Source organism: Staurois parvus, unplaced genomic scaffold (assembly GCF_062004578.1).
Source record: "Staurois parvus isolate SC_StPar_1 unplaced genomic scaffold, SC_StPar_1.0 ptg000195l, whole genome shotgun sequence".
In the NCBI taxonomy this organism is placed as follows: Eukaryota; Metazoa; Chordata; class Amphibia; order Anura; family Ranidae; genus Staurois; species Staurois parvus.
In genome coordinates this window covers 10350127-10376462 of record NW_028317991.1, presented here as the reverse complement: position 1 = coordinate 10376462, position 26336 = coordinate 10350127, and the positions used below count along the sequence as shown (strand labels likewise).

At 41.5% G+C, this 26336-nt stretch overlaps 1 protein-coding gene across 2 annotated transcripts in view; it reads right to left on the bottom strand.

Moving 5' to 3' along the window:
• MRPS6 (mitochondrial ribosomal protein S6) overlaps positions 1-26336 on the bottom strand; it is a 96618-nt gene that overhangs the window by 42999 nt on the left and 27283 nt on the right. The window lies entirely within an intron of this gene.

Below are 26336 nucleotides of genomic sequence, written 5' to 3'. Positions count from 1 at the left end.
TTCCTTTACTTCTCAAGTAGTCACCCAACCAGGAAGTGAAGGTAAATATCTCCAAACGTGAAGACAGAAAGCATCAAAACCCAACAAAAGTTTAACACCTTCCCTACCCAAAGCTGAAAACATGGTTGGCATGGGCTTTAAACACACCTTGAAAGGCCATTTATCCAACCAAAAATGGACCACCAACTTTTACCTCTACAATGCCATTTTTTGGTTGATCTCAGTGTGTTCCAAGAATTGTTTGAATCAAAGATGTACACCTTGTTAAAGGGTCACTCTATGCAAAGCTGGTATTTCAGTTTTGGTAGATTGCAAATGGATAAACTACCTCTCTTGGATTTCTTGAATAATCTATTTATGAGATATCTTCAAATGTTTTTTTTCACATTATGAAGAATATATCAAAAGGATATGAAATACACAGACAAAATTGGACAGGAACACCCATAACTCCCAGATAGGTGGAAAAAAATCACGGCAGTGAGATCCCTCTGGAGGAATGCCCAAAAATTATAAGTATTGGCCATAACTAAAATATTCCTTTTTAGAGGACTGACCCTTTAAGACCAGTGAGGCTAGCCCAGGGGTAGGCAACCTGTGGCTCTCCAGCTGTTGCAGGACTACATGTTCCATCATGCCTCTGCAAGTCATAGCTGTAACTGTCACGTTTGTAATGCCTCATGGGAAATGTAGTTCCACAACAGCTAGAGAGCTGCAGGTTGCCTTAGTTGACTGTTAAACTCATTCTATTAGGCTGACCATTAAAGTTCCAATTTTTCAAAAAAATCTGACAAATGTAAAAAAAAAAAAAAATGGCTCCAAGCACAAAATGAATGCCAACCACTAACAAAAAAAAAAAAAAAAAAAGAAAAAGATATTGGCTGGAAAGTTTTTCCAACTTGTTGGAGTTCAGTCCTTACAGAGGGCCACTGTCAGTCAAGGTACAGAGAAATGATAAATATCTGTTCCTGTTCACAACAAACGAAAAATGATAAATATCTGTTCCTGTTCACAACAAACGAAACCAAAAACTATGTCTGTTCTCTTACATCCAGTCCGGTATGGACAAGATACTTGAATCTTTAAGGTGGTCTCCAAGGAAGCTGTTAAAAGCACAGTTGCAATACATATATGTAAACAATGTTGCCCACCAAAGGTTTGTAATTCTGTTCAGGCAACTAGACACCCCTAACAGAGAGCGCAGCCACAATAACAGGGCTTGGTTGAGAACCTTTAACTACTGACTGGACAAAGATCACTCTTCTGTCAACTATGGATTACCATCAGCTCATGTGCATGCAGCAGGGCCTGATTGGCTAGGAGAAGGAACGCCAGCACTAGAAGCCAGAGATGTTGTGACAGATCACAGGAGGCAAGTCTCAAGACAAAAATACCTATACTAGAAATGTTTAAAAAAAAATTTTTTTTCTTAAATACAGAACTACATTAGTTGATGTGTTGTAGCTTCTAAACACAACAAAATGCTGGTATACAAGAGCCATAAACTTAAAACACAGCCTAAAAGGTTGGTAAATCTCCACTACAGTTCTCCTCCCAATTGCCTAGGTCCCTACAAAACCAAAAAGGTGGGGTCACATCCATTGTCTACTATAGGAAATGTAGATGCTACTGGTAATCCTGACCACTGGAGAGTAATAATAAACTAGAGCTGGCCACACGTGTAGATTTTCTGACGAGAATATTTGTACGAAAAAGTCGTACGAGAATTTTTTGAACATTCGGTGAATTGACAAATGTTGTTCGAAAACTGTCTTTTGCTTTTAACATTCGAGTTTAAAATGAATGTAATTTCTGAATGATAACCACATATACTGGTCGAAAATTTGTTTGATCGAGAAAAAAGTTTTCCTTCCTGCCCCTTCGAATTTTCCCGTCACTGTGGTTGAAAAACAAACAATGATTTGACCCCACTAACGATTAGAAAATCAAACGAAAATTCTTGTATGAAAATCTATACGTGTATGGCCAGCTTAAGTGTTTAGTACCCAACCCAGTATTGAAATCCATCTCTTCTACCTTGGAAGGTGCTGTGCTGTAAATCTATTCTGTTCAACCTAAGCCGATACATTTTATTTTTAACATATCAAAGTTTTATCTCACCAGAAAAATAGATAAAGTACAGTGGAACAAGATCAAGAGAAAGTCATTATCCATGCAAACCTGGAAAGGATAAGACTTCTATCAACTTTTTATTGTGGTCGCTGTCCCTATTTTGGAGATTCCGTCTCTTGCCTCATTCGGCAGGTACAGCCGGATCAAGAACTGAAGGGAAAACTCATTTAAGGTTTAATGACACAGACAGCAATAAAAAAAACTAAAAAAAAAAAACGGAGTCATGGTTTGTGCAGGATTATATGAGCGTACACTAGGAGCAGCCCTAGCAAGGTGTCCGATCACCTGAAGGTAGCCTGCATATAACCCATGGCCTATGAATACAAGCTTTCAGTCCTGTACATTTACATTTTCTTGTAGCGATGACATTTTAGAACCTCTGCCAGGATCTTGAAGATTTCCCCTAATGTTTTGTTCAAATAGGTGTCATAACAAACCAAAACTGAAAGGAGTTGGCTGTAGTTGTTCATTCATACGAGCTTTGAAATGGAACGCTCTTCATAGGGTTCCAATGCCTGTCAAGCGTCCATTAACAACTTCCTGCCCCGCCTATAGCAAAATGATGGGTGGATGGGATTTTCGCCATTCCAGGTGGACATCATATGACATCCTCCCGAAATGTGTTGCAAGCACAATTTGTCACCAGCTGTGTCTACCAGACACTGTGTACAATTGTGTTGTTAGCTGTGATTGGTCACAGTGATCACATGGTACAGACAGGGTCAATCATAGCCCACCTGTACCATGTGAGTAGCTGTTGCCAATCACAGTACATACGGAAGTAATTTAATTAATTCAGTAAAAATTATTGCTTATAGCAGTGAAATTCAAGCTACAAGCAATTAATGTTTAAAAAAGTAAAAAAACACAAAAAAAAACTCCTGATTACGTCCCCAGAGTAGTACGATTACTGTGGTAACATTATACTGTTCTGGTTAAAAGCAAATTACAACTTTTTTTTCCGTACTGTCACCTGCCAGTGTCCCTGATCACCACCACGCCAGTTATTTGATGACTCTATACTGCACTGGTGACCGTATGTAAGCAAAACAAAATGTATGACAAAAAAAATAAATAAAAAATAAAACTAGCCATGCCTCTTACTAAATACCTTGGATGGTCTACTTTCCAAAAAGGGGTAATTTGTAGGATATTTGTACTGATCTGACATTTTTGGGCCTCAAGAACTGAGATAGGCTTTCAGTACAACAGGATGATCAATTTTTACCCCCGGTTCACATCTATGCGGCCGTGCGGGCCGCGTTTTGCATGGGCACAAACGCCTATTCATTTGAATGGACTCCCATGCCCGTGACACGCAGGGAAGAAGTCCCTGCACTTCTTTGGAAAACGCAGCCCTCACAGGAACCTCAGTTCCCAATACAGTTGCTCCTCCTGACTCGACATGAGGCATCCTTGTCTCCACAATTACACACAATTTTCAAAATCCAATTGTCACAGGGACAAAAAGCGCGGTGAAATCTTCTGAACAGGGATACCAAAAACATTTTAAAAATGTTTTTATTTTTGCCTGGAGCTACACTAAAAAAAAATGTTCCTGTTCCAACTTACCTACAAATTCAACTTAAGAACAAACCTACAGACCCCATCATGTTCGTAACCCGGGGACTGCCTGTACACTGATTTGGGTTACTTTCACCAAAGAAATAGAGCAGAATACATTTAGGCCTAAACCTATGAAAAAAATATTTGCAAAATTATATAACAAATGAAGAAAAACACATTTTCTTCCCCAAAATTTCAGTCTTTTTTTCATAGATTTAGCAAAAAATAAACACAGTGGTGATTAAATACCACCAAAAGAAATGTGTGAAAAAAAAAGTTAGAACTTTGTGTACAGTGTTGCATGACCGTGCAATTGTTATTCAAAGTCCAACAGCGCTGAAAGTTGAAAATTGGCCTGGGCAGGAAGGGAGTGAAAGTGCCCGGTATTGAATGGGTAAATTTGGGGTTGGAAAGACTGCTGTGCCAAGCTGGAGAGTGGAGTACACATGGCTATGGCGGGCAGGCACTATGTATCTGCCCAATGTAAATTTCTTCTCTCCTGCCGTGAAAATGTTTGACTTTCCCCATCTAACATTTCCATGTACATGCCCTAAAAATAGAACGATCTTGTTATATAACAATAATGGAATGACAAGAAGGCTAATTTGTGTCAAACTCCTTTATATTAAGAGTGAATCCCGGATACAAATATGTTTTGTCTTTTGCATACTAGATATTCTTAGCTAACCGATGAAAATTTAACAGTAAACCTTATTTTGTGAATGTTGCTTCTTGTTACAAGTCTACCTTAAGGTGTTTAAAACCTGTTGCTGTGTGTAACGGCAATGTACTTAAAACGGGTTGTCCACTCTTTAGTAAAACGTGCCTCCAGTGTCTACAGCAGTTTGGGTTTTGTCCCCATATCATCAACTTCCCTCTGCAGCTCCAATTCTCTCTTAATGGATGGACTTGGCTTGTTTAGCTTCTGAGCCACAACACCTGACTGCAGATGTATTAAATGCTCACCTGCGGGTTAAAAAAAGAAGAAAAAAACCCACTTCTGCACTGGTGCTGCCACTGCACTGCAAGGGTGCAATGTTGGTTTAGATCTTGGGGGGCTGCAAAAGCAACTTTACTTACCTGATCCCTCCCATGGGAGCCAGTGCTCTCCTCTCCTCCACTTCAGCCTTAGACTAGGTGCCCTTAAAGGGTAAGTTCACCTTTTAGAGAAAGATAATAAATGCACTTTTTTTGCAGGTAAAAAAATGTGCATTTATTATTTTAGTCTACAGGAGCCCGGAAAGCATTGCACTAGGGATCAGTAGATTGCTGATGCCATGCAGGTCTCCTGCAGACCTGTCAGAATATCTGCTTGCCATATGGGATCTATGGCCAAGCAGATATACTAAAGGGGAGCTTCAATAAACTACCATGGCACTCCACGGCGGCGTGGTAGTTCATTGAAAACTACAAGCCCACATCCGCTAAGGCGGTCGGGACTTGCAGTTCATTCATTCACGAATGACATGGGCTGTGTGGGTGGAGCTCTGCATGGCCGCTGTTTTCAAAATTGACAGATAGTACGTGGAAACTTCTCCTCATACTATATGTCAGAGGAAGGGGGGGGCGACGGCTGCGGTTAAGGGAACATGTTACATGTTCCACCCTAAAAATACAGGTGGAACATGTAACATGTTCCCAAAGGTGAAATTATCCTTTAAGTCCAATGCAGAGCTACAGATTCTGCTTTGGACTTGATGATGTCAGAGGACCTGTGACTGTCAGCCCATAGGGAAGAGGAGGCTGCAAGGATTGGACTTACAGCCTGGAGGGAACCTGTAGCAGCGAAGGATTGGGTAAGAAAAGAAAAAAAAAATTGGTAAGACCTAAACAAACATTTAGCCCTTGCAGTGAAAAGGGGGGGGGGGGGTCTATGGCAAGGAAGCATGCGTTCTAAAAAAGTGCCCCTAAAAAAATGAAGAACAAAAACTTCTATTCTGTGACTCTCAAGCTACTTAAGCCAGCCATAAAAGGATTGAAATTTGGCCAGTCAGCAGGGAGCAGCTGAATTTCAATCCATGTATGGGGACAGTGGCCATATATGGGGACTTCTGTACAACCACCCCATCTGGTTTTCCCAATCAATCAGTATTGTAGGCTATAGTTGGCAGCACTGATCATTGTATTCTGACGGCGGGGAAGTCTCCACACTGTCAGAATATAAATTACTCATTGGGAGCAATTTTTTCTTCTTCTTTTCATACAATGCTGTGGTTGAAAAAAATACTGCCTTGCTCCACCATGGTAAAGCAGTTGCAGTGGCAGGCCTGTCCTGCTGCAGATAAAGGCAATTTCCACCCTAAGTCTCTAACCTGGTAGATTGATTGAAAAAAGGCCTCTTGCATTTTTTTGAGCAAAAAAAGAAAAAAAATAATATAAAAAGAACACAACCAACCACCCCCCCCTCAAAAAAAAAACAAAAAAAAAACTGTGAAAACATTTTTTGTTAATCCATAATATTCACCCCAGCTGACTAGGGTGATGACTACAGTTACACAGGTTTGTTCTTTCAACGTTTTCTCTTTAGGCACAGTTTATTTGCCAGACACATATTAAACTACAAAAAGGTTAGAAAAACACTCACATTTCTACTTATTAAAGAACTCTTGATTAAGGAGAGAAGAGGAAATTAACAAACAAGATGATTTTGAAAGAACCAAAATACAATTATGCTGGCCAAACATGGTTAGAAAATTGTTCAAAAAATCATTTGATACGCTCGATCATTCGACTTTCAAAATGTTAGTGGGCCAATTTCAGTTATCAAAATGCAAAGTTTTATGGCAAAAAAAAAAAAAAAAAGAAGAACCGTCAAGTTTGATTTTTTGAGCCAAAACAATAAATTTTCTAAAAACATTAGTAGTGGAATCAATTGAAAACAGAAAAAAATCTACAGCCAATGCACGTGTTAAAATATTACCCCAGAAGTAGAAGCAACAACAAAAATTTAACATTTTTGTTGCTAACAATCAACAATATGTTGACAATTGGGGGAAATATTTTGATACAAATGATGGCGTTATCACATCCACATTCGACAGATCTTTATAAATTTAACAGGTTTTTTTCGACCGATTTTGTGTGTATGGCCAGCATCAGGTAAAACTTTTTTTACCTTCTTTGTTAACAATGAAGGAGCAGTTGATGAAAAAGTAGAACTATGGCCTCCTATTACGGTTTATTGCTCTCAGTCTTTTCCAAACTACCAATTTTTTTTGCTGCTGAGATTCGACTTTGTCTGTTAGAGGATGACTACGTTCATGGTCCCAGTATAAGTAGGAATGTAGCTGCCCTCTCTTGCGCACTCCTGAGATGGACTATGGACTAAAGACTATGGGATTTGTAGTGTGCATAGAGCAATGCACATGACCACAACTACCATCCACTGCTCATTTTAAAGAAACCTCTACAATGCTGAAACACGTGTCCATGTATGTTCCACTATGGGCCACCAAAGACCGCTGCTGACAGAGTAGATACCACTTTACAGGGCAAAATGTATGCTATTTACAAAGTAGTTGTCTCACTGCCCTGACTGATGTTCTCAAGTAGTTATGAAATTCAAAAATAGTTAGAAAGATTGATATACACTTTACATTTTTTCCCTGCTTAAGATAGACAACTAAAGTGCGTGGGGAAAGTAATATTGTATGAGCAACCATTTCTAAAAAAGCCTCCAATCAATAACGAAACTGGAGCTTGAAAACTTGGTCTTGCATATAAATTATCTGCCACCGATGTGCATCTGAGACAGGTCCACTTTGGATATGCTGTTCAGGCACACACAAGCCAAAATGTAAAGATCACCACACTTCCAATCTCAGGTATCTCAATCTCTCTCTGATCATGTATGATTACCAGGTCTGTTATATGAACCTCTAGTGGATGGCTCAAACTTTGTGAACACTTGACCATTGATCTTACTATATATCCAAAAGTATGTGGATACATCTCCAGATGATTGAGTACAGGTGATTCCAGTGAGGGATAATGTTTAATGCTACAGCATACAAAGACATTGTAGGCAATGGCGTACTACGAACCTTGTGGTAACAGATTGGGGAAGGCTCTTTTGTTCCAGTAGGATTCTGCCCTGTGCACAAAGCCAACTCCATAAAGACATGGTTTAATGTAGAGAAACTTGGAGTGGCCTGCAATGAATTTTTTAGACACTCCAAAATCTTGTAGAAGGCCACCCCAGAAGAGTGGAGGGTGTTGTAGCCGCAAAGAAGGAAATCTATATTCATGAGCATGGTTTTGGAATGATGTCTAGGTGTGATGGTCAGGTGTCCACAAACACTTGGCCACATACATACAGTAATAAAGGTGCACATCTGATTAAAATCGAATTGCGTAACCTACTTTAGATTTTCCAACAACTAAAGAGCAAGAACGTATAGTTAAGTTGATATAAAACTTTGTACAATCTCTGTTCAAAAACCATAAAAAAAATGTACCATCATAAAGTAATGTGTGTAGTCAGCGTCATTAACCTCCCTTGTGGTATTCCAGAGTGTGGCTCGGGATTAATTTTCAGTACTAAAAACGGTAACCCCGAGCCACACTCAGGATTACACTGTAGTGTAACTTACCTTGTCCGTGCGATCCCCCCGATGTCCTCCCGCCAATGCCAGCATCAGTCTTCCAGGTTCCCTTCCCTGCGAGGGCCGCAACGCAGGGAAGGAAACCCTCCACTCTTCTGGGAAGGCCTTCTACAAGATTTTGGAGTGTCTATGGGAATTTGTGCCCATACAACCAAAAAATACATTTGTGAGGTCAGGTACTGTTTGGATGAGAGCTCTGGTTCATCACAAGTGTTCAGAAGGTGAGGTAGTGACCAGCTAGAAAACAGCGATAGTGAATCAGAATCACTTGCAGAATTGAGCGATGATTCGTGGGGAAAGTCGTCATCAGACATTGAAAGTGGAGACAGTGACGATTCTGCAACTGAGCTCAGTGATAGGAGAACTTGGTGCTCTATTGACTGTGGTACAGATCAGGAAGCGCCTGATTGTGACGTTGGACTTTGTGCTGTCCCAGGTTTCTAAATTTTTCATATCCGGGATGTTTACCAAACCAATATGCAGTGTCTAGTAATATTGCACCCTTGTTTGGACAAATTTCAGTGTTTTTGGTTTGATTACATTATTGAACTAAATTTTATTATTTTTTTATAATTATTATATTATAAATTTATGATTGTGTTTCAAACTTTATTATACCCGGGATGTTTACTAGACTCGTTTGGGCAGATTTAAGTGAGTTATTCTTAAGAATTACAAGCCTACAATATAAAACAAATTTCCATGCAAAACAATGTACCACTTTGACATTCAAAAATATTGACATAATCAGACCGCCAGGGAGGTTAAAGCCATAAGGCCAGGGTGCTCATGGTAACCAAATGACATTATTTTACTTTCCATTTGGCGGCTATGGACCACTCCACCATTCATCCTTCACCAATTTATCAAACATTATCCTTGACAATAGGAATGGTCTGCCAATATCTGCTTTTAGGGCACTTGAGCGAATAAAATATACATAAAGTCATAGGAACATAGTGCAACATATGCAACATTGCCACAATACTTAGTATGAAATATTGTTTTGTGCTCAACACTGAAAAAGCAATAGAAAAGACCGGCACATTTGGTTAAATAGATACCAATGTGTTTTACAACCAAGTGCCTAGCGAAGGCTTTTTTTCTTACATACGGATATGTGTCTTTAATAGAAAATTTTCAAAAGCGGAACTTTGATATACACCCATTACTAATTCTGTTTATCAGGAACTTGATTTGCTTATAAAAACATCCACTAATAAAATGAACAATTGAAGATTTGAAAATGTCCACCCTTGACACGTATTAAATGTTTCCTGGTACCAGCCATCATTACAATTGCTCCCAATTGCCGATTTTTAGTGATATGAGAGGGAGAGAGACTTCTGGCATTTCTGATCTACAGTAATAAAGCACTGGCATTTGAAAAGGGTAAAATATGGCGGTTTTTCATCAAGTTGAGTATTTATTATGGGGCAGGACTTATTTTTTCATCAGGAATGTAGGGGAACGCAGTTCCAGTAACCTCCAATACGGAATGTATTTAATGGCTGGGGAGGGTGGCGGAACGATTATTGATTAAAGGTCTTATTTTGCAGGGGAGTCAATTGTTCCTGGGAGGGATCTACTGTTGAGGGAGGAGTCTATTGTTGCTGGCTGCTGTAGGGTCTATTGTTGCTGATGGTGTCTATTGTTTCTGTTGCTGAGGATCTATTTTACTGCTTTTCTTGTTATCAACAAATTCCATATATATTACTTACCACCATAAAATGTTACTTGGTTCTGTATTCTCTCGGAGGAGCGGTACTGGGAGTTGGGCGAGTGTTGGAATCAGGGGATATTGCTCGGAGGTGTGTAGGGGCGGAGACGAGTGTGGGAGGGGATAGTACCTGCACCTATTCCCAGAGAAGAAAACCCTGCTATGCGGTGCTTCAGGATGTGCATGTATTCTGTCAGAAAAAGCCCACGACTAGCTAAGCACTTCTTGATTTCTCCTGCAAACTTTAGATGCAAACAAAATTGACTTGTCTGAAAGGAGGAGGGAAGCGTTTCTATTCCAGGGGCGGACTGACCATTTGGAAACTCTGGCACTGCCCGAGGGCCAGGGGTCAGTAGGGGGCCCCATGAGATGCCCCTGGTACCTTTTTCATAGGCTTTTTTGAGTTTGGGCAAGGACACAGGGGCCCCATGATCCCCTATTGCCCGGGGGCCCCATGAGTTGTCAGTCCGCCCCTGTTCTATTCAATGAGTCTTTCAGCATTATTCATGCATATTCTGAGATCCTGTTATTTAGGTCTATATTTATAAAACAGCAGTATTCCAGCTTTAACACTGCTGTACCAGAATCACTTTTGCCACCTGCTGACTGCAAATGGGAAATATGAAATATATGACAAAACACAGTCCCTTTAAAATTGATCTCTAGGCAAATAAACACCTTTCGGTTCACATCAAAATAAATGTATTTTAAAAACAACTGGTATATAGTGCCTTGAAAAAGTTATCATACCCCTTGAAATTTTTTGCATTTTGTTATGTGACAGCCAAAACTGTAAAAGTATTTTATTGGGATTTTATGTAATGGACCAACACAAAGTGTCGCATAATTGTGAAGTGGAAGGAAAATGATAAATTGTTTTCAAAATTTTTTTTTACAAATAAATGTGAAAAATGTGATGTGCATTTGTAGTCAGCCCCCTGAGTCAATACTTTGGAGAACCTCCTCTTTCTGAAATTCCAGCTGCAACTCTTTTTGGGGATGTCCCGACCAGCTTTGCACATCTAGAGAGGGACATTTCTGCCCATTCTTCTTTGCAGAATAGCTCAAGCTGTCAGATTGGATGGAGAGCGTCTGAACAGCAATTTTCAAGTCTTGCCACAGATTCTCAATTGGATTTAGGTCTGGACTTTGACTGGGCTATTCTAACACATGAATATGATTTGATCTAAACCATTCCATTGTAGCTCTGGCTGGATGTTTAGGGTCGTTGTCCTGCTGGAAGGTGAACCTCAGCCCCAGTCTCAAGTCTTTTGCAGACTCTAACATGTTTTCTTCTAAGATTTCCCTGTATTTGGCTCCATCCATCTTTCCATCAACTCTGACCAGCTTCCCTGTCCCTGCTGAAGAAAAGTATTCCCACAACACGATCTTGACACCACCATGTTTCATGGTGGGTATGGTGTGTTCAGGGTGATGTGCAGTCTTAGTTTTCCGCCACACACAGCATTTTGATTTTAGGCCAAAAACTTCAATTTTGGCTTCATCTGACCAGAGCACCTTCTTCCATGTTTGCCGTGTCCCCCACATGGCTTCTTGCAAACTGCAAATGGGACTTATGGCATTCTTTCAACAACAGCTTTTTTCTTACCACTCTTCCATAAAGGACAGATTTGTGGAGTGCACGACTAATAGTAGTCCTGTGGACAGATTCTCCCATCTGAGCTGTGGATCTCTGCAGCTCCTCCAGTTACCATGGGCCTCTTAGCTGCTTCTCTGATTAATGCTCTCCTTGATTGGCCTGTCAGTTTAGGTGGACGGCCATGTCTTGGTAGGTTTGCAGTTGTGCCATACACTTTCCCTTTTCGGATGATGGATTGAACAGTGCTCCACGAGATGTTCAAAGCTTAAGATATTGTTTTATAACCTAACCCTGCTTTAAACTTCACCACAACTTCATCCCTGGACTTGTCTGGTGTGTTCCTTGGCCTTCATGATGCTGTTTGTTCACTAATGTTCTCTAACAAACCTCTGAGGGCTTCACAGAACAGCTGTATTTATACGGAGATTAAATTACACACAGGTGGACTATTTACTAATTAGGCGACTTCTGAAGGCAATTGGTTCCACTAGATTTTAGTTAGGGGTATCTGAGTAAAGGGGGCTGAATACAAATGCACGCCACACTTTTCAGATAATTGTAAAAAAATAAAAAAACATTTATCATTTTTCTTCCACTTCACAATTATGTGCCACTTTGTGTTGGTCTATCACATAAAATCCCAATTTAATACATTTATGTTTTTGGTTGTAACATGAAAAAATGTGGAAAATTTCAAGGGATATTAATACTTTTTCAATGCAGTGTAAGTAGCCAAATCTTTATTTTGGTTTTTAAAATCCCAGCACAGCCAGATTGGGTGCAGGAATAACTGCACTGTAAGACAGTCAGACTGTAATGTATTGCACACTGTTGGTAATAAACACTTGGACCTCACTGAGAGGAGGAGAAAGCAGAGTGAGGTCTCTAAATCACTGTGATTATGCTCATTCACAGTCCAATCAGCAGGCAGGTCAGTGACCAAAACGTTTTGCTTCTCAGACGCAGAGAGGAAAAAAAAAAAGATGGGAAGAGGTCACAGACATGGCTGTGGTATCTGGCATGCATGCTTAGATCAGAGGACTGGACTGACCTGACAATATTACAAAAAATTTTTTTTTCTCACAAATTCTTCTTTTAATAATTCTTCGTGGTCAATGGTCTCCAATGAATACATACGCCACATTCTTAATTATACGACTTTTGTAAAATGAATGGATAAACTTAAGTCAATGATCTATAGAGAACAGATGGGTCCCTAGTTGGGTTGCACAGATTGCGATATCGATACTAAGTATTTGCATGAGTACTCTGGTATTCGCTCAGATACCTGAAACAGATACGATTTGAGTAATTCATTTTGTATGGCTCAACTGCATCCAAAGGGACACCGCATTTGACTCAGAGATCACACTGTGTGCAAAGAAACAAACATTTTATATTGAGATTTATTGAATAAAAAGTAGTATACTCACAAAAGAATAAAAACAACGGCACATCACAAGAAAGACAGCATGGTCCAATCTCCCTAGATGGTAGCTAATAGGGGACTGTAGACCTCCAAATGGCTGACGTGTTTCGAGGCAGAACCTCTTCCTCGGAGCTCTGAGGAAGCTCTTTTTATTCAATAAATCCTAATTTTTTAGAAGGTAATGCACTAGGTCTGTGAGCCCTCTGTTTCTTTGCACACAGTTCCTTTGGATTCCCCTAGTCCGTTGAGGGCGGCAAGGCTTGCATTCCCAATAATTACTCCATGTGGAGTCACTGACATTGTGGAGGTCATCGTCCAGCACAGGAGCTTCAGAAATTCGTTTGCTTTTATATCAGGAATCATACTGCATTCCTGTTCAAACCACATGCGATTCTTTGCAGTGCAGTTTGATCCCGTTCATTATGTATGGGCTCAAATCGCACCGCAAAAGGTATCGGTAATCTGTAATCGGCGAGTACTTGATCACAAGTATCTGTCCCTGCTGATAAGAAACCGGTATTGGTGCAGCCCTAGTCCCTAGTGAATGGATAGGCTATATGATTAGTGATATCACCGGTCTCTAATGAATGGATAGGCCACATGCTCAGTGAGGTCACCTGTTTCTGATGTATGGATAGACTACATAATCAGTGAGGTCACCTGTTTCTGATGTATGGATAGACTACATAATCAGTGAGGTCACCTGTCTCTTTAATGAATGGATAGGCCACATAATCAGTGAGGTCACCTGTCTCCAATGAATGGAGAAACTACCTACCGTATTTGCCGGCGTATAAGACGACTGGGCGTATAAGACGACCCCCCTACTTTTCCTGCTAAAATGTAGTGTTTGGGCTATACTCGCCGTATAAGACTACCCCTCTTCCAATGCACACCAGTGGGAGGAATAGTGCCCCATCATTGGTATCAGTGGGAGGAATAGGTGCCCCATCGTTGGTATCAGTGGCAGGAATGGTGTCCCATCGTTGGTGTCAGTGGGGGGGAGGAATAGTGCCCCATCGTTGGTGTCAGTGGGGGGGAGGAATAGTGCCCCATCGTTGGTGTCAGTGGGGGGGAGGAATAGTGCCCCATCGTTGGTGTCAGTGGGGGGGAGGAATAGTGCCCCATCGTTGGTGTCAGTGGGGGGGAGGAATAGTGCCCCATCGTTGGTGTCAGTGGGGGGGAGGAATAGTGCCCCATCGTTGGTGTCAGTGGGAGGAATAGTGCCCCATCGTTGGTATCAGTGACACCAATGATCGGGCACTATTCCTCCCACTGAGACTTGCTGACCCTGTTCTCGTATGGTGCTGCTGCAGCCAGCATATGTGGTTGCAGCAGCACCTCTACACAGAGCACTTACCTGCTGCTTCGGCACTCAATTTTCGCGGGGCCGCTCGGCTCCGCCCCCTCGCCGGTGATTGGCCGCCTGTGTGCCTTTCCTGAGCTACAGTTCTGGCGGCCAATCACCGGTGAGGAGGCGGAGCCGCGCAGCCGCACGAACATCCAGTGGCCGAACTGAAGGAGACGCCGCGCTTCCTGGACCGGATCGTCGTGGGACTGGATCCAGGTAAGAGACGTCAGCCCCTGCAAACCCCTGTACTTAATGCCGCAGCCCCCCTAACATGTGTACCGGCGTATAAGACGACCCCCGACTTTTGAGAAGATTTTCAAGGGTCAAAAAGTCGTCTTATACGCCGGCAAATGCGGTAATCAGTGAACGGATGGGCTGCATTCTCTGATGTCATTGGTCTCCTGAAGGGATAGCCTGCATGCCAATCATCTTTCATGAAAGGCTAGGCTGTATGTACAGGGATGTTGACAGTCTCCATCTGATGACTAGGCTATACATTAGTGATATAACAGATCTAAATAAACAGGTTGCCTTTTTGACAGCTAATAAAATACCAGCTGCACTTCTACTTATCTCATTGTATTCACTGGCCCAAAAGTTTTCGGATAGTCAGCTGGAATCAAAATAAAGGACTGTAAATAAAGGGCACTACTTAACCACTCGCCCTCCAGATGATTTACCCCCCTTCCTGTCCAGGCCATTTTTTGCAAAACGGTGCTCCGTTACTTTAACTGACAATTGCGCCGTCATGCAATGCTGCACCCAAATGAAAATTTACAGCCTTTTTCCCCCCCACAAAATGGAGCTTTTGCTGGTATTTGATTGCTTGTGTTTTTTTTTTTATTTTTACGCTATAAAACAAAAAAAAACAATTTTGAAAAAAAAACACCTAACTATATTTGACTTTTTGCTATTGAACATGTCCAGTAAAATTTTGTTTTAAAAAAAATCTAATTTTGTCATAAATTTAGCCAAAATGTATTCTGCTACATGTCTTTGCTAAAAAAAAAAAAAAATCCCAATACATGTAAATTAATTGGTTTACGTGAAAGTTATAGCGTTTACTAGTAATTAGTACTAGTTACTTTTTACTAGTAATGGCGGCAATCAGCGACTTATAGAGGGACTGTGGTGGGCATTCTGACACTGGGGGGAACTGACTTGGTGTCACTGACATCCCCAGTGACACCAATATAGTGATCATTGCTAATAAAAAGCACTGACACTGTACTAATGGCACTGTGCAGGAAGGGGTTAACATGTGAGGCAATCAAAGGGTTAACTATGTGCTATTTTACTATGGGGGTTGTGTGTGTGTTTCACTATACGCACACTGCTTTGTATGGCTCTGCATAGCAGAGCCATACAAAAGCAGTGTGCAGGAGCTGACGGGAAAGATCTCTGCTGTTTACTCTGCGGTCTGCCTCTCATCGGTAATACTCGGCGATCACCAGGTGTCGGCGAGGAACCACCGGCCGGGACCCAGTGATTAACAGCCAAGGCCACGAATGGCGGCCCCCAACCCGGTTGCAAAATATATTTTATATATACACACACACATACATACATACATACATACACGTGCTTTTGCACACCCGTGCCACCTTGTAGCAGTATTTCTGCTACAGGGCAGCACAAATGCAGTTAAAGGGTTTTCCCACTTAAAATATTTCCTATTATTCAGTTTCTACTGTAGATAAAAGTTAACCCACAAGTCATTTCTGTCTTGTTTCACACGATAATCCTATCATGGAAATAAATATGGAAACTGAAAATATGAAAATACCAGTACTAGTATATCAAAATTGCATAGTGAAAATACATATGACTGCACTCACATATAAAAGGTGCCCAAAAAGACCGGCACCAGTTTGTATAGCCAGTGTAATCCAAAAAAATGGCCAGAGTGCATTCCAAGCCTTGCTTTCGCTGGGCCGGATGTGACGTCACAGGAACCCGGAAGTGACGGGATCACGCATCAGTGCCGGTCTGTTTGAGCACCTTTTACATGTGAGTGTAAAGCCATATGCATATTCACTATGCAATTTTAATAAATATTACACTTAGAAAGCTTAACCTATTTAATTAATTTGAGCTGCTTGGAGCATCACCGCCATGGTAAGGAGAGCCTGGTACTAAGAGCCCATTCACTACTGCTATATCTGGAATCTTGTCAATATCCAACTGGGGGCAATATCTATGATGAACGAATGGAACATCCCAGGAGAGCCTGCTGTTGGTCTCCTATTCTTATTATAACAATGCAACATTTGACCACCTTAATTGGGGTCAACTATCTCTGGTGAGGGAGAAATTCACTTATTTCATCAGCACGTGGTGAGAGCGCAGATTTTGGTCTACAGCAACTAATCTATAATGGGACTGTCACTAATTTTATTTATATATATATACACATACATACACACACACACACACACACACATATACACACATAAAATTGTGATGTTTATTATTGGCTAGATGTTATTGGGAATATGTAATATCACATTTAATTTGGTACGATTATCTGCTATAAGATGCAGAGTTGATTTGTTTTCACAATTTTGCTGCATGGGTGTTTTAGCGCCTACTTATTCACATTTATGTTCCCATAGCAACAGCCACGAATGCCGCCCCCCCTCCCTCTGACAGATAGTACGGGGAAACTTCTCCCTCTGCTGTCAGATTTGCAAACAGCACAGGGCTCCGCCCACACGGCCGCATCCCTCATTCAGAGTTCTGTGAATGAGTGCCTACAAGTTCCAGCAGCCTTAGCAGCTGTTGGCTTGTAGTTTTCAAGGAACTACCACAGCGCTGTGGTAGTTCATTGAAGCTTCCGGTCAGTAGATCTGCTTGTCCATACATCCTGTACGGGAAGCAGATATTCTGACAGGTCTGCAGGAGACCTGCATGGCATCAGCGATCTTCTGATCGCTGGTGCAATGCTTTCCAGGCTCCTTTGGATAAAAATAAATGCATATTTTTTTTACCTGCAATAAAATGTCCATTACTTTTGTCCAAAAGGTGAACTTATCCTTTAAGGTACCTCTAGAGCAGTGGTTCTCAACCTTCCTAATGCCGCGACCCTTTAATACAGTTCCTCATGCTGTGGTGACCCCCAACCATAAAATTATTTTCGTTGCTACTTCATAACTGTAATTTTGCTACTATTATGAATCGTAATGTAAATATCTGATATGCAGGATTTATTTTTTTGAAGATGATTTTACAGTACATGATTTTACATTTACCCAGTAATTATAATTCATGAAGCGTCATTTTACCTCCAACACTGCTGCTTTCAACACAGCAGCTGCTTTCTACACAGTATCTGCTCTTTAAACATGTGTGACTGGTCCACATAAGTACATTATTACGCCAATCCTGTCACATACACCTGTATTTGTACGGGGTGTATGTGATGGTGTTGGCGTGATGATATCATCACGCCGGGTACTCGTATGTGGGCGTATCTGCATGTGGCCAGACCCGCCTGGAGACAGATAGAGGAGTGGTGTCTAGGTTCCTAAGACCATCGGAAATGTGTGTTTTCCGATGGTCTTAGGCGACCCCTGTGAAAGGGTCGTTCGACCCCCAAAGGGGTCACGACCCACAGGTTGAGAACCGCTGCTCTAGACCAACCTTTCTCAACCTTTTCAACACAGAGGAACCCTGCTCTAGATAGCAGAATGCAAGTGGGCATAATTTAACCACTGAATATTCTTCCATATGAAAGAAGCTTCTGGACAAATATTTGCTTGATGGCTAAAGTATGACAAATCAGGCACTGACATGCCTTGGGGACCAATATAGTCATCACCAAGGAAAATCTAGGGTAATCGGTTCTTTATCCAAGCTGGGCTCAAAGAGGGCCTATATGTATAAATTCAATGCCCGAACCAACCATAACCAGCTGGAGTGGTAGATGATACAGGATTCAATAACCCTCAAGTAGCTTCCAAGTTATAAGCTGTCCACAGGTTTCAGAATCACCTATGGTATTTTACTTTTGTTTGATCTGCATTTATCATGACCCTATAGTTAGATTATCCCAAAAATTATTTTCCCAGAATATTTTGGTAGGAATGCCACCACAGCATTACTTGCTCACATTTGGTAATCACTGAAGGGTTGCCTACTACCACTTTCTAAAGATTTGCTTTGTCCTCCTGGCCACACCAAGATACGAAGATCGCCAAGAGTATGATGCAGTAAAATAGCTTTATTTAGGCAATGGTGAATGCAGCACAAAACAGTCACATGAGTAAGGCCATCCTGGCAGAAACGTGTTCACAGTTTTGTGCTGTATTCACTCTTGCCTAAGGCTGATGTTTTACTGCAACGTATCGTGGTGCCGGCAATCTTCATATCTCCACATCCACAGCATTGCTTTCTTGAGTTTTTGGAAAATGTCTAACCCAATTTTTTTTAGCTAGGATTATCTTTTCTTCTGAAAGTAGATCAGCAATCCCAAATTCAGATCTACCACAAATCCGAAATTCTTATGGGTATGAGACAGATTTGAATTTTGGAGCCAACCCAAACTGGCCAGAATAAGCCAGGTAAGCTACTTCTGTTTGCAAAGATGTCTGAAATAAAAAAAGATCAACATTCTCCATAGTCTTGGAAACCCTGCGACTTCTACACGGAGTTTCAGAGAAATCTTAATGTCCTCAAAATGAAAAAGGTCCTACATGACTCTACAAAGAGAGAAATTGTGGGTGCAATCCTTGTCTGTTCACCATTAGAGACTACTGTCTATGGAGCCTCAAAGAGATGACTGTGTAGGACCCCTGGTTGCCATTGCTACAACTACTTGTACGTTCTTTCTGAAAAGACAGGGGGGGGGGGGGCAGAGTGGGAGGGACAATTTAACCACACTCAACAGATCCTCTGTGTATCTCTCATGGTGGTGCTGTCAGGTATGCGGATAAGGAAATACACATAGTACAAATAGTTCCATTAATAAAGAAAACACAAATAACATTTTACAGATAGTATCACAAGTTCATTGAACCTTCAGTTAAAACTAGTTTCCACATTCCAAGAAAAAAAAAAAAAAAAAAAAAAAAAAAAAAAAAGGGAGGTGCGCAAAGTCTTACAGGGTTTTTTTTTCCAGCTCTATCTTGAGTAAAAAAAATTTGTCCCCTGCCAGAGTTGGACCCTTGCTCTTTGTGGGGAAGCAGAGATCTTTTTGTTTAATTTTTTTGCAGAAGTCTGAAACCCCTCCCACCCTACTGAGAAAGTAATCTACAACAGGGGTCCCCAAGCCCTGGATGGTGCCAGTCCTTGGGCCTGCTGGGGGCCGGGCTGTGTGGCAGGGGTGGGGGTTGGTGGTGAGCAGAGTAAGCCAGCACAACCTGCACTGCCACCCTCCCACCACCAGAGGGCACCCTCTCCCCTTCTCCCTTCCTTTTCTGTGGTCACAAAGGAGAAGGGGAGGGAGGAGAGCCAGGCCAGGGACAGGATCTCATACAGCATTGGTGAAACCAAGGCTGCACCCCCCCCCATGAGGGTGTCAAGTCGCACCAGCAATCCCCCCACCCTTGGCAGTGGAGGGGCTGTCTTCTGCATGGCCAGGTATGTTACGGACCTTCTACAATCAACATAGATCAGGAATTCTGCTTGTTGCAAAGCTATAGGCGATTCAGTAGGGGGGGGGGGTCAGACTCCTGCAGTGAAACCACCGCTTTAGTACGGACAGAAAGCTCTACTCTTCTGCTGCTGGAAGGGGCAGGCTTTTCTATTTAAGCTGTAGCTGTTTTAGAAAGAAAAACTGTAAAAAATGTAACACCTTTTGTTTTGTAGCAACTTGAATGTATCTAGCAAAGTTAAACTCCAGGTACAACGGAGCATTACAATATTTAAAATGGTTATTATAGGAGAAGGAATATTTGGATACATGATGACTTTCTGTGGACATATTCCATTAGAGGACACCAAGAGCTCCAAAAACAGTAGTTCAGAAACCTGAGATTAGCCTTTATAGAGCATAAAATGGCTTCATCAATGAGTAGAACAAGCAGCTGTACTCAGCAACACACGAAGGCCTCTATTCTATATCATAGTGCAAAGAACTACAGGAAACGTTAATTACAATGAGAAATATCTTTAGTTGATAAGTTATGAATCTTTTTTAGGTTGGAACTATTATAAATGGTGGCATGGTTGGGGCCATATTTATCCTTACTCAGTTATGAATGATCATTAACCACAATAACCCATAAAGACTCTTGAGCTGACCATAGACAGTTCAAATCTCGGCTAGTTGAGCAGAAAGAGGCAGAGATTTGAACCATGTATAGGCAGGCTGAATGTACCCAAGTTGATCAATCAATCTGGGTACAACCAGCCTGTCGGATAGCCGCTAGCAATAACCACTGTGTTCTCTCAGCGGGGATGGCTTCACCCACAGAGAGAACACAATGGCTCAGCGGGAGGGATTACTCTGTCAACACTGGTTGCATGAAAGAAATTTGCTCCATCTATGGCCTGCCTTAAAGACGTTAGAGTGAATTCTGATTGGTTGCTTTAATAACTAAACTGTGCTCATTATTGGGTACAGTATCATACGTTCAATGTTTAGTTTTAATACTTTCAAATATGTTTTTAGAATCCTGTCAATTTTGCGTGATTCTAGATAAGGCCACTCAATGCTGAAACTGCATAATGCAGACACTCTATACAAAACCACCATTAAAGACCAATATACTCTGATTAGACCATGACGAAATGAAAAGGATTTCCATGTGCAACATTACTTGTTAAACGAATACATTTTCCTTATTAAACTGTAAAATATGAACATGATTCAGGCTTGGCTTCTCCCCCACAATTGTCATTACTCATACTTGTAGAAGAGTTGAAGTTTGGTTTAGAGAAGGCTATGACCCAAAACAGCCTCTCAGCTGCTCAGACAATGCCTCTGATGTGTCTACGGAAGTACTACTGTGCAATTTGAAACTAAATAAAAAAGGTCAAGCTGTAATACAAGATTAGTGAAGACTTCAGTGAACTACAGTTGTGACCAAAATTATTCAACCCCCAATGCTGTAAAGGGGTTTAGGGACTATAGTGTACATTTGGAATTGTATTCAGAATCAAATCCTACAAGGACGTTGTAACTACCCAAATGCAACTAAAATGACATCAATTGTTTATGTAATACAGTAGTAAATGGTTCTTATGTGGTTTCTTCATTGCCACAATTATTCAACCCCTTAAAGACTACCACTCTGAAGAACAGAGGTTCATACAGGTGCTTTCCATCAGGTATTGAAAACACCTGTGGATGTCACCGAGCAGCAATCAAGCATAATAAGCACCAATTAGGCAGCTTTAAAATGACTGTGATACTCAGCTCCTTCTAGACATTTACTGGTGTGGTTACAAACATGGTGAAGGCAAGAGAATGGTCCAGGAAGACAAGAGAAGAGGTGATTTCTCTTCACAGGAAGGGCAATGGCTATAAGAAGATTGCAAAGATGTTAAACATACCAAGAGACACCTTAGGAAGCATCATTCGCAAATTCAAGGCAAAGGGCACTGTTGAAACGCTACCTGGTCGTGGCAGAAAGAAGATGCTGACTTCGACTGCTGTGCGCTACCTGAAGCGTAGAGTGGAGAGAAGTCCCCGTGTGACTGCTGAGGAACTGAGAAAAGATTTGTCAGATGTGGGTACAGAAGTTTCAGCCCAGACAATAAGACGCACACTGCGTAATGAAGGCCTCCGTGCCAGAACTCCCAGGCGTACCCCCTTGCTGTCTCCAAAGAATAAGAAGAGTCGACTGCAGTATGCCAAAAGCCATGTGGACAAACCACAAAAGTTGTGGGATAGTGTTCTGTGGACTGATGAAACAAAATTAGAACTGTTTGGGCCCATGGATCAACGCTATGTTTGGAGGAGGAAGAACAAGGCCTATGATGAAAAGAACACCTTGCCTACTGTGAAGCATGGTGGAGGGTCAATCATGCTTTGGGGCTGTTTTGCTTCTGCAGGTACAGGGAAGCTTCAGCGTGTGCAAGGTACCATGAATTCTCTTCAGTACCAGGAGATATTGGATGGAAACGTGATGCAGTCCGTCACACACCTGAGGCTTGGGAGACGTTGGACCTTTCAACAGGACAATGATCCCAAGCATACCTCCAAGTCCACTAGAGCATGGTTGCAGAGGAAAGGCTGGAACATTTTGGAGTGGCCATCGCAGTCACCAGACTTAAATCCGATTGAGAACCTCTGGTGGGACTTAAAGAAAGCAGTTGCAGTGCGCAAGCCTAAGAATGTGACTGAACTGGAGGCCTTTGCCCATGAAGAATGGGCGAAGATACCCGTAGATCGCTGCAAGACACTTGTGTCAAGCTATGCTTCACGTTTAAAAGCTGTTATAACTGTAAAAGGATGCTGTACTAAGTACTAAGATTGAATGTCACTTGGGGGTTGAATAAAACTGATAATGCTGTGAGCACAGAAAAGACATTTGTGGTTATTTCATTATAACTGTTATGTTATATTTGTCTGACCTACAAGTGCCTCTTTAATGTAAATGTAAGCAAGATGACTGAATGATCAAAAGCAATGTCAAACTGGCCAAAACACTCAATTTCAGTGGGGGTTGAATAATTTTGGTCACAACTGTATAACCAAAAACCTGTCAAAAGGCAGAACACCACAAATTCTATAGGCACCTCATATGTATCATAGGCTTCAACTGTGCTCCTCGATCTTACCAACACAATCCTGTTAAAGGTCATCCAGTGCTGCTTCCCAGCTCATTGAATGGGAACTACATGTGGTTGACAACCTCGCCATCACTCCTTGAGTTCCTCAAACAGAAGCAGAAGTGCAATGACACACCAAGAAAACTTCAGAGAGAACCTGGACTTACACAACAACTTGAATAACCATTCTTAAATTACTACAAAGTCACATTAAAGAGTAAGTACACCAAATGGATTTGACTTGAGCATATTTGAACAGGAAAACATTAAACCTTCTTCAGAGTGGTTTCACGTAAAGGTGATCTACATCTAAACAAATAACTCATAAAACTGACATGATGTATTCAGTCTCAAATCTAAATGAATGAAAATGCTGATTTGTCGTGTGGAAAAATTAAGTGTGCCCCTACAGTTACCACCACTAACTAAAAAATTAGAATCTGCTGTTTCAGATTAGGCGTTAATGATTAGAACCTCCTTAGGGAATATGCAAGGTGGAATTGGTCTTTTTTTAAACCGCATATATCAAGGGTCTAGTTTTCCTCTTGCTAATGACATACAGCACCAAGGTCATTGGTTCAAATCCCAACCATGATGCAACCAGTATGGAGCAAAAATCCCAGGACCACACGGGGGGACCTAGTGAATGACCTGCAGAGAGCTGGGACCAACGTAACAAAGGCTACCATCAGTAACACACTACGCTGCCAGGGACTCAGATCCTGCAGTGCCAGACATGTTCCCCTGCTTAAGCCAGTACATGTCCGGGCCCGTCTGAAGTTTGCTAGAGAGCATTTGGATGATCCAGAAGAGGACTGGGAGAATGTCATATGGTCAGATGAAACCGTGTTTGGAGGAGAGAGAATGCTGAGTTGCATCCAAAGAACACCATACCTACTGTGAAGCATGCGGGTGGCAACATCATGCTTTGGGGCTGTTTCTCCACAAAGGGACCAGGACGACTGATCCATGTACAGGACAGAATGAATGGGGCCATGTATCATGAGATTTTGAGTGCAAACCTCCTTCCATCAGCAAGGGCATTGCAGATGAAACGTGGCTGGGCCTTCCAACATGACAATGATCCCAAACATACCGCCCGGGCAACGAAGGAGTGGCTTCGTAAGAAGCATTTCAAGGTCCTGGAGTGGCCTAGCCAGTCTCCAGATCTCAACCCCATAGAAAACCTTTGGAGGGAGTTGAAAGTCCGTGTTGTCCAGCGACAGCCCCAAAACATCACTGCTCTAGAGGAGATCTGCATGGAGGAATGGGCCAACATACCAGCAACAGTGTGTGCCAACCTTGTGAAGACTTACAGGAAACGTTTGACCTCTGTCATTGCCAACAAAGGATATATAACAAAGTATTGAGATGAACTTTTGATATTGACCAAATACTTATTTTCCACCATAATTTGCAAATAAATTCTTTCCAAATCAGCCAATGTGATTGTCTGGATTTTTTTTTTCTCATTTTGTCTCTCATAGTTGAGGTCTACCTATGATGTCAATTACAGGCCTCTCATCTTTTTAAGTGGGAGAACGTGCACAATTGGTGGCTGACTTTTGTGCCCCACTGTGTATGTATGGATAGACAGATATTGTTGAATTTGTAATTGTAAAGGCAAAATTGACTTTTTTTTTTTTTTTTAATTAAAAAGTATATCATCTTCATCTGTGGGTACTGATTGAATGACTTTTTAGTGTTAGTCTGTTTAAATAGTGTTAAAAAAAATATAAAATGTCAGCAATTACCATGGGGTGTTTCTACTTTTACCCAAAACGGTTATTGTGCAATTGTCTAAGCTTACTTAGATTCACATTTGTTCCCTTATTTAGCGTATGAGTACTTAAGGATAACTCTGGAGTAGAGAGACTCCCAGCTCCTGAATGGGCACAACAGTTTCCAACAACAAAGAATTCAGGCCAACCACAGAGATCGGTTTGATACTGCACAATTTAGACCTTTGAGAGAGCGCACACAAGGTTACAAAGTTGACAGCAATGCTCAGTACTCAGGCGGGTTCTCAGCTTCTGCATTCTCCTTAAGTAGGCAAAGCTAAATAGGGGGAGAATTTTACTTTTAAATGTAAATCTGCCCAGTTATAATAATTTTCCAATAAACATTGAAGTTCTGGCGTAAACCTAAATGTTGTAAATTCCCTTTAAAGTGAACCTGTCATAACAGAATATGGGTGCTGCTACTGATTATTTAAAGCAGTTGCTAACTGACTGGCAGTCATGTTTAGCCTTCGGCTTTATTACATATGTAGTTGTCTGGGTTATTGACTCCCTATGCTTAGGACCCCTTATCACCAACTTAAAAAATTACAGGCAAATGTAGAGAAAAATTAAAGTATTTTAAATGCTTACTTAAGCGTTTTTCTTTTCTATACATTATTTTAAACCCTTTTGATAAAAATGCCCTTAAACTTGCTAGATAATGTGCCTACTACAGGCAAGTTAATTCTCTAGCATAGCCCTCTCCTTCCTTGCACACCATAGCCCTCTTCTCTTCCAGGAGAATCTAGTTACTGTCCGTGTTGGTCCTGGTCCTTCACTCCTCCCCTCACTGCCCTATATAACCTTTTTAATTAGTTGCCTGGAAAGGAGCAAAGATGAATATTATGAAGCAGGAGTCCCAAAACTTTCCAAACAAAGAGCTAGTTTACAATCCTTCAGGCTTTAGAGGGCCAGACTGTGGCCAATGGAAGGAGAAAATGCCCTGGCATCAGTGGGAGTAATCAATGCTCCATCATTGGTTTCAGTGGAAGGAATAGTGCCCCATTGATGGTGTCAGTGGGAAGAATGGCGCACCATCACTGGTGTCAGTGGGAGGTATAGTGTGCCAAGGGACAGACACTGGCAACCAAAGGGCCCAACCCTGTTCCCATGCCACAGTTCGGAGACCACTGCTATAGAAGGTTATTGAATGACAGCTCTGAGTTTGCTGTGGCTGCTGACATCACATCCAAGATGCTGGTGTCCCAACAGCAATTTCAGGCCTTTACACAAGGGAGGAATTTACAGCTAAAGAACTATGTAATGCAAAAAAAATTAATGGTCAGACGATAGGGTCTCTTACTGGCTACATGCCTATCAATGCAAATGATTCCCTAAGAAGTGGAGATTGAGTGTACCTTCTTGGTCTTTCTAAAATCAGTCACCAATGGCAATGCCCATATTTGTATGACTGGTTCACTTTACTGGCAGCCA